Below are 16,818 nucleotides of genomic sequence, written 5' to 3' on the forward strand. Positions count from 1 at the left end.
TTTTCTTTTATATGGAGTAGGGGCGCAAATATTGAATTCTTGGTAAGAGTAGTAAACGTACCGGCTTTGTCCAGGTCTGGCGGCTCCCCCGTTAGGCCTAGGTGGCAGGAGGAACCTATTTGATAGGCTTATTTAATTCTTTCAGCTAGCCCTTCGGATTCTTACATGGGGTAGGGAGTGATAATCCTCTATTTTTGTTTGGGGTAGCGGTTGAGTTGACTTTGCTCGAGTGATTTGGCGAACTTACTCGTTGGGCTTAGGGACGTAGGCCTATCGATGGAATCGAAGAACGTGAAGGCCGCGGGGGACGGCGAGCAAGTGCAGTGCCACGACTGTCTGCGATGGTGCTTCCTCGACGAGACTAAATTCCAGAATTTAGCAGATGCGGGGGGGTCCAGCTTCACATGCAGGTCGTGCGAGGGTGTCCGGGAAGCCGTCCAAAAACTGGAAGGGAATTGGCGGCTAAGTTCGAAGAGCTTAAGGCTGACCTGAGGGAGGAGCAGGAGAAGCGAGCAGCACTGCAGGCGAAAGTTGACAATTTCGCCAAGGTGGAGGCGGCCCAGGCCGCGCAGTTAGTAAGGACCGTGGCCGAGCTTGAGGAAGAGAAAGAAAGGAGCGCCGAACTGGATAGGCGGCTCGATGCGCTTGAGACGCGGGCAGCGGAGAATGTCGGGTCAGGACAACAAAGCGGTGGCAAAAACTCAGAAAGTAGGGGAGACCCTACAGGCGAAGTGGGAGGCAGGGAGCCAAAGCAAGCGGTCGTCAGCTCGCCGCCGGTGAAACGGCGTAGTTATAGTGAAGCAGCGCAACACGCCCCGAGTGAGGCGACGCTGCAGCCACAGGGGCGCCAGCGAGCGCGAGGAGAGGAGGGGAACAAGCTAACCCCAAGGAATGAGCTCATAGCCAATGATAAGAGGCAGCATAATCTGGAAGCTAGGAGGGAGGGAGGGAGGGAGGGAGGGAATGCCCTAGTACTTATCGGTGGGGATTCAAATATGAGGAGGTGCAAAAGAGCTATAACGGAGCGTGCGAAAGGTGATAAGCGGGTAGCAGTCGGGACGTTCCCAGGCCGGACAATGGACGCAGTACTGAGAGAAACAAAAAGCGAGCTTTCTGAGAATGTTGCAGAGCGCAATTTGGTAGTGGTAGCGGCGGGGCTAAACGAAGAATGGTGAAGCCGCAAAAGTAGTGGAAAGATTAGCGGAGGGAGTTGATGATTTAAGGGCGATAGCACAGCAAGTCCAGATCGTGGTATGCACAGTGCCGGAGGTGCAAGGACGGAACGCAGCAATTGCCAAGGACGTTGTGGCTCTTAATCGTGAGATAAGAAAGCTAAGCCAGGAGAAAGGATTTGGAGTGGTAGACATAAACAGAAAAGTGCATAGAGCAGGCTTTTTTTTCTTTTTATGGGGTTTTACGTGCCAAAACCACTTTCTGATTATGAGGCACGCCGTAGTGGAGGACTCCGGAAATTTCGACCACCTGGGGTTCCTTAACGTGCACCTAAATCTAATTACACGGGTGTTTTCGCATTTCGCCCCCATCAAAATGCGGCCGCCGTGGCCGGGATTCGATCCCGCGACCTCGTGCTCAGCAGCCCAACACCATAGCCACTGAGCAACCACGGCGGGTTGAGCAGGCTTGACGGAGGCTTTACACGAGATGGCATCCACTTTAATAGAAGGCTAGGAGCCGAGATCGGCTGGCGCCTAGCAGGTCGGGCGGTAGCTTTTATAGGGGGTCCGCTGTGCCTCAGGACGTAGGGGTAGATAGAAACAGTGTAGAAAGTGCAACAATAGAGGCTGACGCCAATAAAATGGCCACTAGGAGGTTCAGGAAGAAAACTACAAAAAATAAGTTTAACACCAGGATCAGGTACATAAACATGCAAGGCGGTAGAAAGAGAGCGAAGTGGTTAGAAATACAACAGCAGTCAAAGGACGAAGAAGTAGGTGTATACGCGCTATGCGAAACACATCTCAGGGATCTAGAAGACCCACCGTTTATTGAAGGCTACGTCTGGGAAGGGAGCAATAGAACAACAACGGAGAGGAAGGGAGGAGGAGTAAGTATGCTCATACACCAAGGAACAAATTGGCAAAGAATAAAGTTAACTTGCAAAGAACATGTCTGGGCATCAGGTACAATTGCCGGTAAAAAGGCATGGCTAGGAGTAGTTTATTTAGGGACAGGGGACAAATGCAGGCAAGAGAACAAAGATCTAGTGAAGTGTCTCGATGACGATATAAAGCAGTTTGGAGAAGGTGCCGATATTTGTCTGCTGGATGACATGAATGTCCACATCGAGGATCTGGATGGATACACAGATTGTAATGGGAGGTTGATGCTAGACTTCTGTGAGCGACACAACCTAGTTATAGTAAATACAGAAACTAGACAAATCACGTGGGAGTCCAGTAACAGACAAACGACCATTGATTACTGCTTAATGTCGCAGGGGTTGTATAGCAAGCTCGCAATAATGGAAATAAACGAATAGGGGAAGTACAGCCTCGGAATTGATCACAAGCTTATTAGTCTACAGTTATGAGCCCTGCTCAAAAGAGAAATGCCGGGAAGTCAAAAAGAGTACGCAAAATTAAATGATGAACAAATACCGCAAATAGCGGCCGGCATAGAGGAAGCAATAGAAAAACATCCCATTGAAAGGTGGGAATATAATCAGTTAGAACTACTCATTAGTACAAAGATAAAAGGAGTAAACCGCTGGAGAGGAAAGAGGAAGCCACGAAGTTGGTGGAATAAGGAAATTAGGGAGGCCATCGAACAACGACGGTTGGCATCTCGGGAACAGAGAAGCAAAGAGGGCGCAGTTATCTGAAGAGGAAATAGGCCAAAAATGGGAATCTTATAAAAAAAAGTAACAACAAGTGCAGGTGCTCGTTCAGGCTAAAATAAAGCAGTCCTCTGATCGCTGGCTGGCTGAAGTTCGCGATGCACCTAAAGGGGTGTCAAGAAAATTCTGGAACCATATAAGCTGGCTGGGTAAAGCTAATCACAGAAAGCAGGAACAGATTCACGGTGCCGAAGGAAATTGTTTAGAGGGAGATGACGCTGTGAACTACATCGGTTCAGTTATAGCAGAGTCATTTAGGAAAGATGATAGGGTAATCGCCCCAAATGAGGGAGCAACACAGGATAGCATAACAGAAAACAGCTTAGAACTGACCAATCTTAACTGGAAAAAGGCGCAAGCAAATGTTCCAATATGCACGTCCGCGGGGACAGACGAAATTCCAATCAAGTTAATTAATGAACTTGGCCCAAGAAGCAAGGAAACGCTGGTAAAAGCATTGGAGGCAGTCATAACAAATAAGCAAATTCCGCACAACTGGAAACAGAGTAAAATGAATTTGATTTATAAAGGGGAAGGTGATAAGAAGAACATAAAATCCTTCCGACCAATTACGATAACATCAGTTATATATAGGCTGGTGATGCAGGCGGTGAAATTAAAAATGCAGTCATGGGTAGAAAGTAATAGAATACTCGGAGAACTTTAGAATGGGTTCAGAAGTGGTAGGCGCTTAGATGATAGCCTGTTCGTGCTTACCCAGTGCATAGAAATAGCTAAGGCGGAAAATAGACCTCTGTATTTAGCCTTCCTGGGCATAAGCAGTGCATACGACAACGTGAACAGGGAATTCCTGTGAAACATATTAAAAGATGAAGGTATCGGTCATGAGGTAATTGATTTTCTACAGGAAATATATCGAGAAAATAATGTTGAAATAACATGGGAAGGAATTAAGAGTACGACAACTGTCGAGGTACACAAGGGATTAAGGCAAGGTTGTCCTCTATCACCGCTGCTGTTCATGCTTTATATGATAAGCATGGAAAGAAGGTTACAACGAAGCAATCTAGGGTATAATCTGTCGTACAGATTAGGCGGAAAGGTTTTTGAGCAACGACTACCGGGTTTAATGTTTGCGGACGATATTGTACTGTTAGCAGAGAGCCAGGAGTATTTACAAACTCTGGTTAATTACTGTGGAGACGAAGGAGACAGTTTAGGTTTCAGTTTTAGTGCAGCCAAGTCCGGTGGGATGTTTTTCAACGACACAACTGATCAGGAACTTACAATACAAGGCCATGAAATACCCCGAGTGGCCGAATACAAATATATCGGGGTATGGATAAACAAAGGGTAGATGGGCACGGAAAAGCACGAACAGTCTCTCATAGCAAAATGGCGAAGAGATGCCGCGATAATGAAGCATAGGGCATTGTGGGGGTACAACAGGTGTGAGGTACTGAGAGGTATTTGGAAGGGAGTAATGGTGCCGGGGCTTACTTTCGGGAATGCGGTCCTGTGTTTAAGGGCAGAGGTTCAGTCGAGACTAGAAGTAAATCAGAGAGCTGTGGGAAGGTTAAAACTAGGTGCCCACGGGAAAACCACAAACGAAGCAGTACAGGGAGATATGGGCTGGGCATCGTTCGAAGCACGGGAAGCTCAGAGTAAAATCCTATACGAAAAACGCCTGAGGAAATTGGACGATAACAGGTGGGCAGCTAAGGTGTTTAAATACCTATACAGAAAGAGTGTTGACTCACAATGACGGAAAAGAACTAGGAAGCTAACGAGTAAGTATGCCAGACACGAGGACGAAGAAAGACAGAGCATTAAACAACAGGTTAAAAACGCGGAGGGTAAAAATTGGAAAATTCAATGGAAAAGAAGCATAGTGTTGAATTATATCGAGGCTGGAAACAGCACATCAGGAAGGAAGCGTTTTATGATAACGCAAGAGGCAGTGCCCTTCTCTTTGAAGCCAGGTCAGGATGTCTTAGAACGCGGAGCTATAAAAAGAAATTTAACGAAGAAGAAGACACATGTACTGTGTGTGGTAAATCTGTGGAAACAATAGAACACCTCATACTAAAATGTGATGGTATCAATCCCGATGTCGATGCGGCCACAGTCACGCTTCCTGAGGCCCTAGGGTTCAGAGATAATAAGTCATTTAAATAAATATGTGGTGGAAATTGGCAAAAGGCGATTGGAGGATTGGTGGCTCAAAAGCAGAGAGATGACATAAGGTTAAAAGGGTAGGAAGACGTATTTAAAGGAAATCGAGAATTTTAATAACGCACAGCACAGGTTAATAAAAATAAAAGGCAAAATAGAAAGCTGAGTATGGTGACAACTGCCATCACCCCGTTTCAAAGGGAACGCTCCTACCTTCCATCCATCCATCCATGCGTCCTCATTCAGTCATGCTTACACATTATATCCCGGATTCAAACCAACTAGCCCGCCAACTTGTTTTGACTATAAATAAACAAGCACGGTGTGACGTGCGCACAGTTAAACATGAGCACACCTCGCTGTAGATGAGCGCGGAAACTCGCTGTCAAAATGCTGGAGTGACGAATCGCGGCAGCAGCAGCGATCGAATTGACCTTCGTGCATCTCCCGCTTCAGCGCGAACGAAACTTCGAAAGCACAGCGCATACGAAGCTACCGGCGCTACGCGCAATTTGGCCACGCCGCAAATAGATCCCTTCCAAGGTATGGCGCCCGCACGGCCGCACCGTAAGCAGCAGCCGCCAGAGAAGAATCCCCTCCCCCCTCCGCCTCACCCCCGTGCCTCCCGCGCGACAGGAGAGGGCGCGCTTCTGGCCCGCCTTGCTAGGTGGCGCGCGCCGCCGCCGCCGGATTCAAACAGATTCAAAGGGTTGAGCCTCAATCATCCATCCATCCATCCATCCATCCATTCCTGGCTCGCGCACGCGAGATTGAGCCGCGTTTGCCCGCTCACCCTCGTACGCGTTCACTCGCGCGTACAGCACGCGGCGACCATTTTATCGCCCTTGGACTTCATACGACACCTCACGGCGACGGCGGAAATGTGCCTGGACTGTCCATATAATGGCTATCGCAATAATAAAAAGAATAACCCGCCGTGGTTGCTCAGTGGCTATGGTGTTGGCCTGTTGAGCACGAGGTCGCGGAATCGAATCCCGGCGACGGCGCCGCATTTCGATGGGGGCGAAATGCGAAAACACCCGTGTACTTAGATTTAGGTGCACGTTAAAGAACCCCTGGTGGTCGAAATTTCCGGAGTCCTCCACTACGGCGTGCCTCATAATCAGAAAGTGGTTTTGGCACGTAAAACCCCATAATTTAAATAAAAAGAATATTATGTTGTATTTACTGAAATGTGTAATTTGTTTGAAATCGGGGAATGATCCATGTTCCTTTTGTTTTTTGTTTTTTTTTACGCGTGCACAATTTACTGCCATGTTCTGGTAGCTTCGACGTCAAAGGTTGGAATTGCAGAAGTTTGCCTGTGGAAAAATAAAAAGTCCCCACTATGCGAAAATGGTATAGTTTTCTACTCTTGCAATGCTGTGCTTACAGAATGTGTCTCGTGTGGGAGTCATGTAATCGAGATTACTAATGTGACGAATTATTTTGTTTTCTGTAAAGTGATAATTTTCAAAAAAGCTTAGTTTTTGTGGTAGTCAGTCACCCATGCAAGGCTACAATAATTTAAGTGCAAGGCAATATGTTCGTGGTAGATTTGTCGTTTAACTTGGGGCGGAATAATAAGGTATCTGGACATCGTGTCTGGTTCCAGTAGGCGCAGGCAGTTTTTTGCAAAGGTTATCTGCTTGTGCGTTCCAAGTGTGCTGGAAGTGTGGCACCTATAGTACTTTATGTTCGCCAGCGTTGATTGTTTGCCCACTGTCTATTAGCATAACAAGTTTGTTTCTGGCACTGGTTTCTTCCATTTCTTTCTTAAAAATCGGTCAATATTTGTGCCAAGTGCTACACTGAACGACGTAGACTCCAAAATGCGATGTTTCTGCGGAATTAACTTTAAGCGAAATGTGCACGGCCCTGTATATAGGCGAGGAATAAATACGATAGTTGGCTTAGATATTTTCCATCCAAAGAGTTCACACAAGAGAATGCTCAGCATGTATGCTGGTCTTCCATTTCATGCATTGCGTTACTGTTTACGCTCGTAAACCCTGCCTTAATCCCTCTCCTAACATTTTCCTTGTGTATTACAAGTACGATGGTTTGGGATCTCAACTTCTGCTATCCGTGTACCCACTCCTGCCATGGCTCTTTTCCGAGATAGTGCATGTAAACAAAAAATAGAAATAAATGATTCATCTGAAACATAGCAGCACTTCGCGTGTGTACAACCCATTTGCCATTCTTTGTTTGTCTTCGCTGCAGGTTGCCAACCCGCGCGCCGCTCACGTGCGTGGTTCGACGGTGCCACGTGGCCGCAGCCAGAGGAGGTGAGCACGCGGTGAGCGAACTTCCGCTCCGCAGCGCTTGCGAGCCCGACAAAACATTTCTCGGGAGCCTTTAAGCCGCTCAAGTTGCGTTAAATTGAAGGCGCTCCTTCTTGGTGTTTTCGAAAGCTATAGAGCTGGTTGTGCATCGTGGGGAGACTGCTCGAGGACAGACACCTTTAAAATAACCGGGGTTATTCTCATTATTTTCAGTTTTCTTGCAAGGGGACCGTGTATGAACTGAAGTATTCACTGAAGTATTCACGTATTGGTCGTAACTTTAATTTTCAAAGGGTGACGTAATCACAACCATAACAACCAATCGAGTTACCGGGAGCAGCAGTACACTGGATGCTTGCTCAGGCGACTAGTAACAAACATTTGATTTCGTCTCCGCACACAATGCCTCTCGTAGAAAGGCACGAGAAAAGGTAAAACGTGGCGCATCTTCGATGGCGAATCCTGGGCGGTATATGTATTTCTGCGGTCCTGAATAACTGCCAGAAATTGGTACACACGTAAACTGTACTTCTCTTGAGCTCCTCCGGGGCCGACGATAAGCGTTTACAGCAAAGCTTGCAGCTGGGATAGTTAGTTGCGCTGCTTAAAGGAGTACTGACACAAAAAAAAGAAGAAAATCCACGTGGTTTTTCTGCTTTAATAAGTGACCCAATAATGACTTTAATGACCCAATAATCACGGCACGAAACCTCATTTACTTCAGAGCGCGACAGGTAATTATTTGCAGTCTTTTTTGTAGCGACCAGTCGAAGTTTCGTTTCCAGAGAGCAACGAGACGGGAGAAACGGGAATGTAAACAAAGTGGTCACGTGTTCGCAAAATGCCATGACGTGTGCTCTGACGCGCAGCCAGCGTGCGCGACCAACTTGCTGAATATTGTCGTGCGACTACCGCATCGGTCGGACGACCGCAGCCAATGACAGCGCCGGTAGCGTGAACGTCATGGCCACGTGGTAGACCCGGCGGGGCGAGGCCGGCGAGCGGGCGCCTCGCCGCTCTGATCATGTCTTTTTTTTTTTTTTTCTCCCTGGTCGAAACGCGGGCCTCTTTCGCCGCTGACGGCGGCACATAAATCGGCTACAATTTGTTTCTGACACGAAATAACTTCTAGAATAAAGTGACCTCGAAAGAGTGCGAGTTATAAAACGTTGTGCGAAATAGTAAATCGTTGGCGTGATTTCTACTCGGACGCGGTAAGCGCAGACGCGCCAGCAATCTTCTGTATACGAAGCGGCTCGCCTGACTGGCGTGTTTACTCATCGGTATACTAACGGCACCGGGAAAACTAACCGTATTTTCACTTAAGAGAAACATAAATGTTCAGACATTGATTGTGCTGACGAATTTAGGTGCCTTATTACGAGCTGCGGACGCATCGCAAGGACCCTCGGCCCCGGATAGACGGCCGGCGAGCTAGGCCTACATCGTCTCCCAGCGATCGCAAGCTCGCCTGGCATGCTCGTTCGCTTCTGTCGGTGCCAGTGAGATCAAATGTGCTGCAATTTAAGCGTGACATAACTGTGTGCACGTTATGCCGACTAACATAGGCGCTTCGTTATACGAGCTGCAAGCGATCGTGTCACAAGCGCAACCGGTGTCGGATTCGATGGCCCAGCGAGCTATGCCTGCCGGCTCCTGGCCATCGGCGGCTGTCAACGGATCCGATACTGCTAACGCGGCCTTGCGGAAACACGTCTACAGTGCTCGCATAGACGTGTTTATATTGTCATCGGTTGTTTCAAACAAGATAGCTGTGCAAATACGGTTGCTTTCACTTTCTGTTCGAAGTTACGCAGCATTCCGAACTTCCACGCAGGGGCGCCGGTTCATGCGGAGCTACCCGCCGCTCGCTCATTCGTACCATGTGCCCCGAATCGGCGCATGCGGCAAGTCGCACACGACGCGCCGTACGACAGATCGCACGGAAAATCGCACCATGTGTCTCGCGCTTTAGACGTGGCCAATCACTTAGCGACTCAGATATTGCGGCCGGCGATGGCGAGGATGAACCTCAACAAAACCATCGCATCGGCCACGATCAATGGTAATTAAGGCACAACAAATCGGCGTTGAACGTTGTGGCAGAGCAGTCAAGCTGATAGTGTGGGAAATATCCCGATGGACACGACAAAAACTGCAGTTGCAGCGACACGGAGAGCGTCCCACTACAAGTACAACAGGTAGAACAAGCATAAACAGAAGAGAAGAGCACATGTAAGCCGCATGGCAGCCGACGAAAATTCGTGACGTAGCCACATGATGTGGCGTTTTCTTGGCTATTCACAATCCCGCGTGATGTCAATGTCGCGAGGTGCTCTGTTTTGCGGTTGGCTGCGCGCACGTACTTTAAAATATATTTTAAATATGTTCTAAGCGATATTCGCCGCTGATATTTTATAGACGATGTGTGTGTGACCAACTAAATCGATATCACAAGTTATCTCGACTTCAAATTTTTGTGTCAGTACTCCTTTAATGACTACGCACGAGATGCAGTGGGAACGTCCTTCCTGACTGCAGATTATATAGCTGGATTGAATTTTTTTTTTTTGGGGGGGGGGGGGGTTACGTGCCAAAGGCTCAAAGGGACGACGAAAGAGAAGGAAAAATATTCAGCTGTATTAGTATACCTTCTAGAATACGAGAAAATCCGCCCGTGAGGAGAGGCATAGTAACTAGCCAATAAACAGAAGAAAAAAAAAGGGGGGGGGGGCAGGAAGAAAGCAGGAGCGAAGTACAGGTTGCGTGGCCGATGTGATCTCGAGTTGGTGTCGTGCCGGGGCAGTTATCAGGACAAGTTGAGGGATAGAAGAAAAACTTGCAGGTATTATTACAGGATATAACTATGTTGGTATTATTACAGGATAGAAGAAATACAGGTATTACTCCTACCACCGACCGGGGTCAGTGGTCGGAGCGTAATTGCCTGCAGGGGCGACGTCACAACAGCGTTCCAAAGTTTGGCGGTGAAGCGTCCTTGGTCTAAAAGGACCGTCAGGCACAACAGCACCCCCGCCACTAAACATCGCATCAGGAGGACGGGCTGATCAGCGTGGCTCGGCTGAATTGATGTGGCTGGTCAGCAGGCTGATCCGTGGGTCTGGAGGCGAAGCTCTCGGGAGCACAGCCTTCTTTCCTGGCACTCCCCACTAACACGCATCACGCACGGCTTCGAGGCTCCTAAGACAAACTGGACAGAGCAACCATTGTCTAACCGCGCACAACGCTGCAAGTGCCTTCTGCACACCTCTCGAACTGCCAGACCTCACTCAAACAAATCAGACCTGACAACTACAGTTCACGCGAGAAGTCCAACATCTGTCCTTGATTTCAGGTGTTGTTAAGACAACGGCTTCTGAAGCATACCAGAATTGCAGTTACGAGTAATCGTACGATAGCTGCGTAGGCAGACGAAGTAAACGACCGGGGTTGCCGTAGAGGACTTAATTTTGCACCCGAAAGCCATGACGCAAAGGCTGAGCGCTGCTAATCTTGGGCGCCAGTTCGCAAAAGTGCGGAATGACATCCGAGAACCGAAATAGCCCTCCACTCGGTGCTGTCTAAATGCGCCCGGCAAAACGAGTACCACACGTTTTAAAGCACAAAACGGCTCTAACTAACCACGAAACAAAATGTAATCGTGGCGAGTTTCGAGCAGCCGTAGTGAGCCACACCGGCCCAAATGCGGGAGCGAAAGAAATAATAATAAACTCGACATTTGTGACGTCACACGGACTTGCCGGCGCTCGTGTTTCCGCGGGAAATTAAGAAAATGAAGCGTCGATTTTCTTTTTTCTTTCTAGTAACCAACTAATTATTGCGAAAGTCAAGATTGTTGTTTTAAAACGATAGACTTCGTGTTCCTCTTTGTGTCCATGCGAGACTCAGTTCTATTGTCGACGGAGCGCTTTCTAATCTAGCGCCATGTCACGCAGTGCCGACCTAAACGTACTGGGTATCTGGCGGCCTTGCGTACGGGAATTTGGTACGTGGGCACGCGAAGATGTCGCCGATGCTGTCTCTCGGGAACTTTGTGGAGGCCCACACCTCTGGCGGATACGCTTGCGTCGGCCATTTCTACATCTTTCTCCGTTGACCTGTTTCAGTGCGCGCGACGGGGGGGCGAGAGGCTTGATGGAGCAACGTCCCTCGCTGCCCTTGACCGTGGCCGTCGAGAATGGCGACACCGCGTTTTTACGTTCGGTGCGCGCCATGGCAATGCGGTTAGAAGTCAACCGACGCTTGTTCCAAGCCTGTTTACTTGTATTTTGTTTGCGATAAAGCGGATGCAAGCCGGCTGCTCTGCCTGCGCGTAGTCGCGATCATTTCACCTGCGCGGTCACACGTGCATAGCGGTGCGCAAGCGCGACGCGCGCTTCGGGCGTCGAGCCGCGGGCACCACCGTGCTCGATGCTTCGAAAGGGCGCCTCTCGGGCCGCTGCATCGGGCGGCGAGACGTTTGCCCGAACACGTGCTAGACCAGTGCCACTACGTTGGTGCTCGCACCTCCAACGTCGCGCTGCTGCTGCACAAACATGCAGATCGCGTGCGCGCGTTGCGGAAGCGGTCGCCTCGAGCCGCTAGACCCGCAGGCGCTCGCTCGCCGACTTTTCGAGAGCGCGCGATGGGCAGCGGTGCGAGAGACGCCAACGTTGGTATGCCCGATCACGTGGCACGTTCGCACTCGTAATTGACGCGGGACGCAGCTTGTCTCGGTGTGTACGACTGCGAAGCTTTTCTGTCTGGGAACCTCGTATGGATTTCCCGTGTCGCTTCGTGTACCCGCGTTTCGTACATTTCGCGTTTTTACGAGTATACTACATATTATACTCACCAGACAAGAGAGCTTCGCAGTTGTGTATAACGACCCTCTGAGGCAGTTGCTTTACTACGTCATCTAGCCAGGAGAAACGCAGTGTACAAGTGCTCGCGTTGCAGTCGTGCCAGCAGCGAACCTCTTGTAGTCTTTCGCAAATATGTCGGATGGGCGGCAGTTCTTTTCCCGTTCACGAAACTTTCTCCGTGTTGCGGATTTCCTCATAACTGGGTGCAAGGTGAAATTCTGGGAGCTGCAGGTTAAAAAGCGGGCAGTGAAGCCTACGCAGCAAAATGCAGAAATATAAGAATGCATATACAGCTAGAAAGCGTATTAATGAAGATTGCATTTGGGATGCAGGAAGTACACTGCGTTGCATTGTGTTTGTAGTCAAACTGACGGGTCCGTGGATTTTGGACGCCGCGAGACGGGCTTATTGTCGCTCTGTGCAGAAAGAAAAAAGGCGCGTACTGGAAAGAGGTGTCAATGGCCCGGCCAGAAACAGTTACGTTTTGTCCGTTGCTGCCCGTTTAACGTAAAACAAGTGCGAAAAGCTCCGTTACGAGCACTTCGAAACGAGTTCGTTTGCCGATGAACTATAGCTAGGGCTTAGCAAATATATATATTCGCCTGTGTCGTTTCCGTTGTCATATACACACATCGCTGTATACGTGAGCTCGTGCCTACTGCTTTCTTTCTTTTTTAAGTGTCGAACGTTAATGAACTGTTGTGAGCTGTCGAACGTTACTTACATTCCGCGAGTGTTGCGTCAAAACATTACTTCGTGCAACATCCGCTCAAAAAGAAAAAGAAAAGCATTTCAAATGTATAGAAACGTTCTCCTACTTAGTGTGGCGTTAACCTATGAGCTATACAGGATGTTTCAGCTAACTTTACCAGATTTTAAAAATATGCCGATGTACTCTAAGACGACGCGACCAAATGCTGCTCACTTTTGTATGCATAGTGTGTCAAGCTAATTTTTGTATTATCCTTAATTAGATAATTAGGCAGGATTAATTAACCAACTTCTGACGCAACGAAGTTAGGAAAAAAATCCATACCAGTCAATTAAGCTTGGAAATGTTTCTCGGCGTTAGAACGGCCGAAATAGAAAGAGTACTTAGAAATCCCCGACATGGCATTGCGCCTTAATTGGGCGGTGAGTTAAAGAAAACGTAGACTGGCCTTGATTTCCTCGGTCGCCACCAAACAATATTCGTCATATAAGCACAGATGAAGTGTTGAAACTACACTTGAGCAGTGTATGTACGGCTGCCTCACATCGTTCTCTCAACAGGAAGGTCATGAGAGCTAAAAAATTTAAATTCTTTGGTTTCACGTGCCAAAATCGCGGTATGATTGTAAGTATCGGGGGACTTCGGGTTCACTTCGACCACCTGGGGTTCTTTGACCGGCGTCCAGCGCACGGGAGACGCGTGTTTTTCGCCCCCATCGCGGCCGGTATTTCGTCGCCGCAAGCTCGGGCTTAACAGCGCAATACCAAAGACAGTGCACGCCACCACGGCGGGTGTCGTGAGAGTGTGACGCGTTTAGAGCGGTGCGCGGAAAAACGGAAGCGCGCATTAACCGTGACAGGCGCTGAAACAAAGGCGCTTCTCCGTCGATGAAGACCGTAAAGTTGCGTAACCGTGATCTGCGATGTTATCTCTGCTCACATCGATTATCAGCTCGCCCGATTTCCCGTTCATTCGATTACTACTCAGGCATGCGTGCACTATCGGGGTAAACCCGAAGACACAGTCGGCCCCCACGATACGCAAGGCGCAAGCCGTGCGAAGCGTCGGGCTCAAAGTCGAGAAACTAGCGAGATCCCGCGGGTAGCGCCGAAGTACAGTCAACCACAAAAGTTTTCGGACTATGGGATCTCGGAAAACGATCAATTTCCGAGCAGCCTGTAACAGCAGTCAGTAAAAAAACCGAATATCACGATGTTGTTCACACGTACAGCAGAGGCTGTAAATGCGAATACTGTAGGTTGCGTTCTGAGGCTGCGCAGATATTCACCCTTTTCTCAGATCTCGTGTCTCTTAAAACTTTGTAGTTGACTCCATACGTATAGTTGCCAAGGGTAACACATTTCAGCGCATAGTTATCCAGCCAACTCGCACGATCGCTTGGAAAAAGTCTGCCGGAGCGCACGGGCTTCGTACAATGAAATGAGTGGGGAAAAAAAAGAGCATATTCTGTTTGCCTTTGCGTTTGGCCACAGCACTTGCTGCCGTGAAGTATACGGTACTCGATCAGAGTTAATGGGCATACGCAACCATTCTTCCGTCGTTCGATTTCTCCGCGCTGTCGGCGTTTCTTATGCACATCCTCTGCACGCTGATTTTATCAGTCCCGCGCAGCTTCATCTGACGTATTGTGTGTAGTCTGCCCCGGTATCGTCCGCCCGACTTTTTACGGACAGACATTTCTCTCTCCCCTTGCCACCGCAGTGAAGCGCCAACGGTTTCTTGCCGATATACGTATATAGCCCTCGACATGCCTCGTTACTTGGCCAAGTCTTCCCTCTTGAAGCTAATTCGCTGCTGTGTCCACTGCTTTTTAAGTTTCCTCGGGTTTAGGGGTTCCCAACATTGTTCTGTCCCTGTGTTTTGCTATATTGACCCGCGATCCTCGTTATACTGAAGGTAACCCTTGTTAAGAACGGCCCAGCTGAGGTGCAAGTGTTGCCAGCCAGTTGCGACAACGGGCGTCAACGCTTCCTGGAGCACCGCCGCAAACCTCTAGCCACGGCGTCACTAAGTCGCCATTGTGACTGAATGTGTTCGGCGGGCCAACTATTGTTACCGAACCAGCCAACGCCGCCCTGTTCTGCTATGAGTGGGGGAGTTGCCGCGGGAACGTCGACGAAGGCCTCTTCCGATGCGCCGACCAAGACGCAGGACAATGGCTACTCGGGCGCGCTACCCAGGTTAGCTCCGAGTTCTACGAAGCCCCTCTGACGTCGGCTCCGGACCGTGCACCTGTGTGTGTGTGTGCGTGTGTGCGTAAGCCGTCCCGAGGAGAGGCGGCGCGTTTACAATGACTGGACGAACGTTTCCGTTCCCTTGGAATCAAGGGGGACCGAGTGGATATAAGCCGCTGTTGTGCGGTTGCTGGACACACTTTTCTTAACCACTCATGTTGGACTGAGACACTCCCTCAAGCAGTCGTGTTAGACTGACGTACTTTCTCTCGCAGTCATGCTAGACTGATGAACTGCATGTAAATACTGTAAATAAACCCGTATTCCTCGTTCTCGATGAGAAGCAGTCCTTCCCTTCATCAACGTCCTCAGCGTGGATAAGTTGGACGACGGCATGGGCCAGCTACCTTCGAATTCATGCCGGACTCCAATCTTGATAACGGGTTACGAGCGAATGGATTGAGCCCCCAATCCTGACACCCTGCCAGTCGGCGCTTCAGCACTTTCTTCCGACGCTGCCCGCAGGAACTGCAGTTTCATCGGGGTCCACCGTTGAAAAGAACGCGCAGTCAATGTTCAGCCCATAGGTTATCACTGAAACGTGACACAAAGACCCACAAAATAAGTTAGGTATATATGCCGAAATAAGTCGGGTATATATGTACAGCCGGTCACAAAAGTAACGAGACAAGGCTTCCACGACAAATATACACTTCCGCTTTGTTAAACCGTGGGGAAAGCATGGACCTTATAATGTATAGCCTTTGTAGTTCGCAAAAAAAAAAAAAAAAAAAAAAATCTACAGATTGAGACTGTGAATTCGAGAGTGTGTGCCCAGGCAATTCGGCTTTAAGCGCAAATCCCATGTCCCGCACACAACTGTAGCCGACTGTATGTCCAGTTGATTACGTCAGTCGCTACTCTATGATAAAAACGAAGGAAAAATAATCGGTTATATTCGTTTTCTTAGTGGTTAGCTTAGTGGACTGTGGGCTGTGCCTAGCCGTTTCTACTGCACTGTGTTGATTCGGAGCGTCCGCCACCGTGTCAAATACTATAGGGCTTATAGTGCCAAACCTTGACAGATCCTCACTGCTCACCCCATAGCTTCAAGTTTTGCCGAGTCAGCTAAGAGCCTTCGTATTCGAATTCCTACGCGGACAGCTCCGTGATCAGATGCATGGGGCATACCTGTTTCTCGGGTAAGATGAAGCAGTCCTACTATATAGACGAGGACAAAAAAGTGAATACGCATTACGGTAAAGGCGCTGACTTCACAAGGACTCGTCGACTTGACAACTGTATCATGTTCATCGAACGCCTGCCTTCTCGTGATCAAGTGTGCGTATACGGAAGCACAAACAGTACCAATTATGGCCTCCTAGAAAGGCTGTTTCATTGCCTGACAAAGGCTATGGCTGGTGTACTGGCGCATTTATCGCCAGTATTTTCTCTTTTTTTGTTAATTTTTAGAGTTCCTGCATGATTTTCCTTCCTAGTTTGGTTTACCCTGCTCAATATATATATATATATATATATATATATATATATATATATATATATATATATATATATGTATAAGCGCCCACAAGCGTGACATCTTGGCGGGCGTACGAGGAGAGCGCTTACGAGAATTAGATGTGACCGATGTGAATTCGATGTGACCTGACTTTAGACGTCCTGGTTTAGACGTGGGATCGGACGGAAAGCGAGCTTTCTACCGGACGTACTTAAAACCGCCGAGTGACAAGTTGTGGCCGTTTGT

At 48.7% G+C, this 16,818-nt stretch overlaps 1 protein-coding gene across 4 annotated transcripts in view; it reads left to right on the plus strand.

Annotated features, from left to right (window-relative positions):
• The window catches only part of LOC126529930 (uncharacterized), a 150,315-nt gene that overhangs the window by 52,432 nt on the left and 81,065 nt on the right, over positions 1 to 16,818 (plus strand). For 3 of the 4 annotated variants that reach the window (XM_050177393.3, XM_055070133.2, XM_050177390.3), the window contains exon 2: positions 7,220 to 7,284. The gene's annotated coding sequence lies outside the window, so the exon portion shown is untranslated. Of the gene's footprint in view, positions 1 to 7,219; positions 7,296 to 16,818 lie in introns of all 4 variants that reach the window. The other variant, XM_055070132.2, reaches the window with a different exon arrangement.

Source organism: Dermacentor andersoni, chromosome 5 (genome assembly GCF_023375885.2).
Source record: "Dermacentor andersoni chromosome 5, qqDerAnde1_hic_scaffold, whole genome shotgun sequence".
NCBI classification, from domain to species: Eukaryota; Metazoa; Arthropoda; class Arachnida; order Ixodida; family Ixodidae; genus Dermacentor; species Dermacentor andersoni.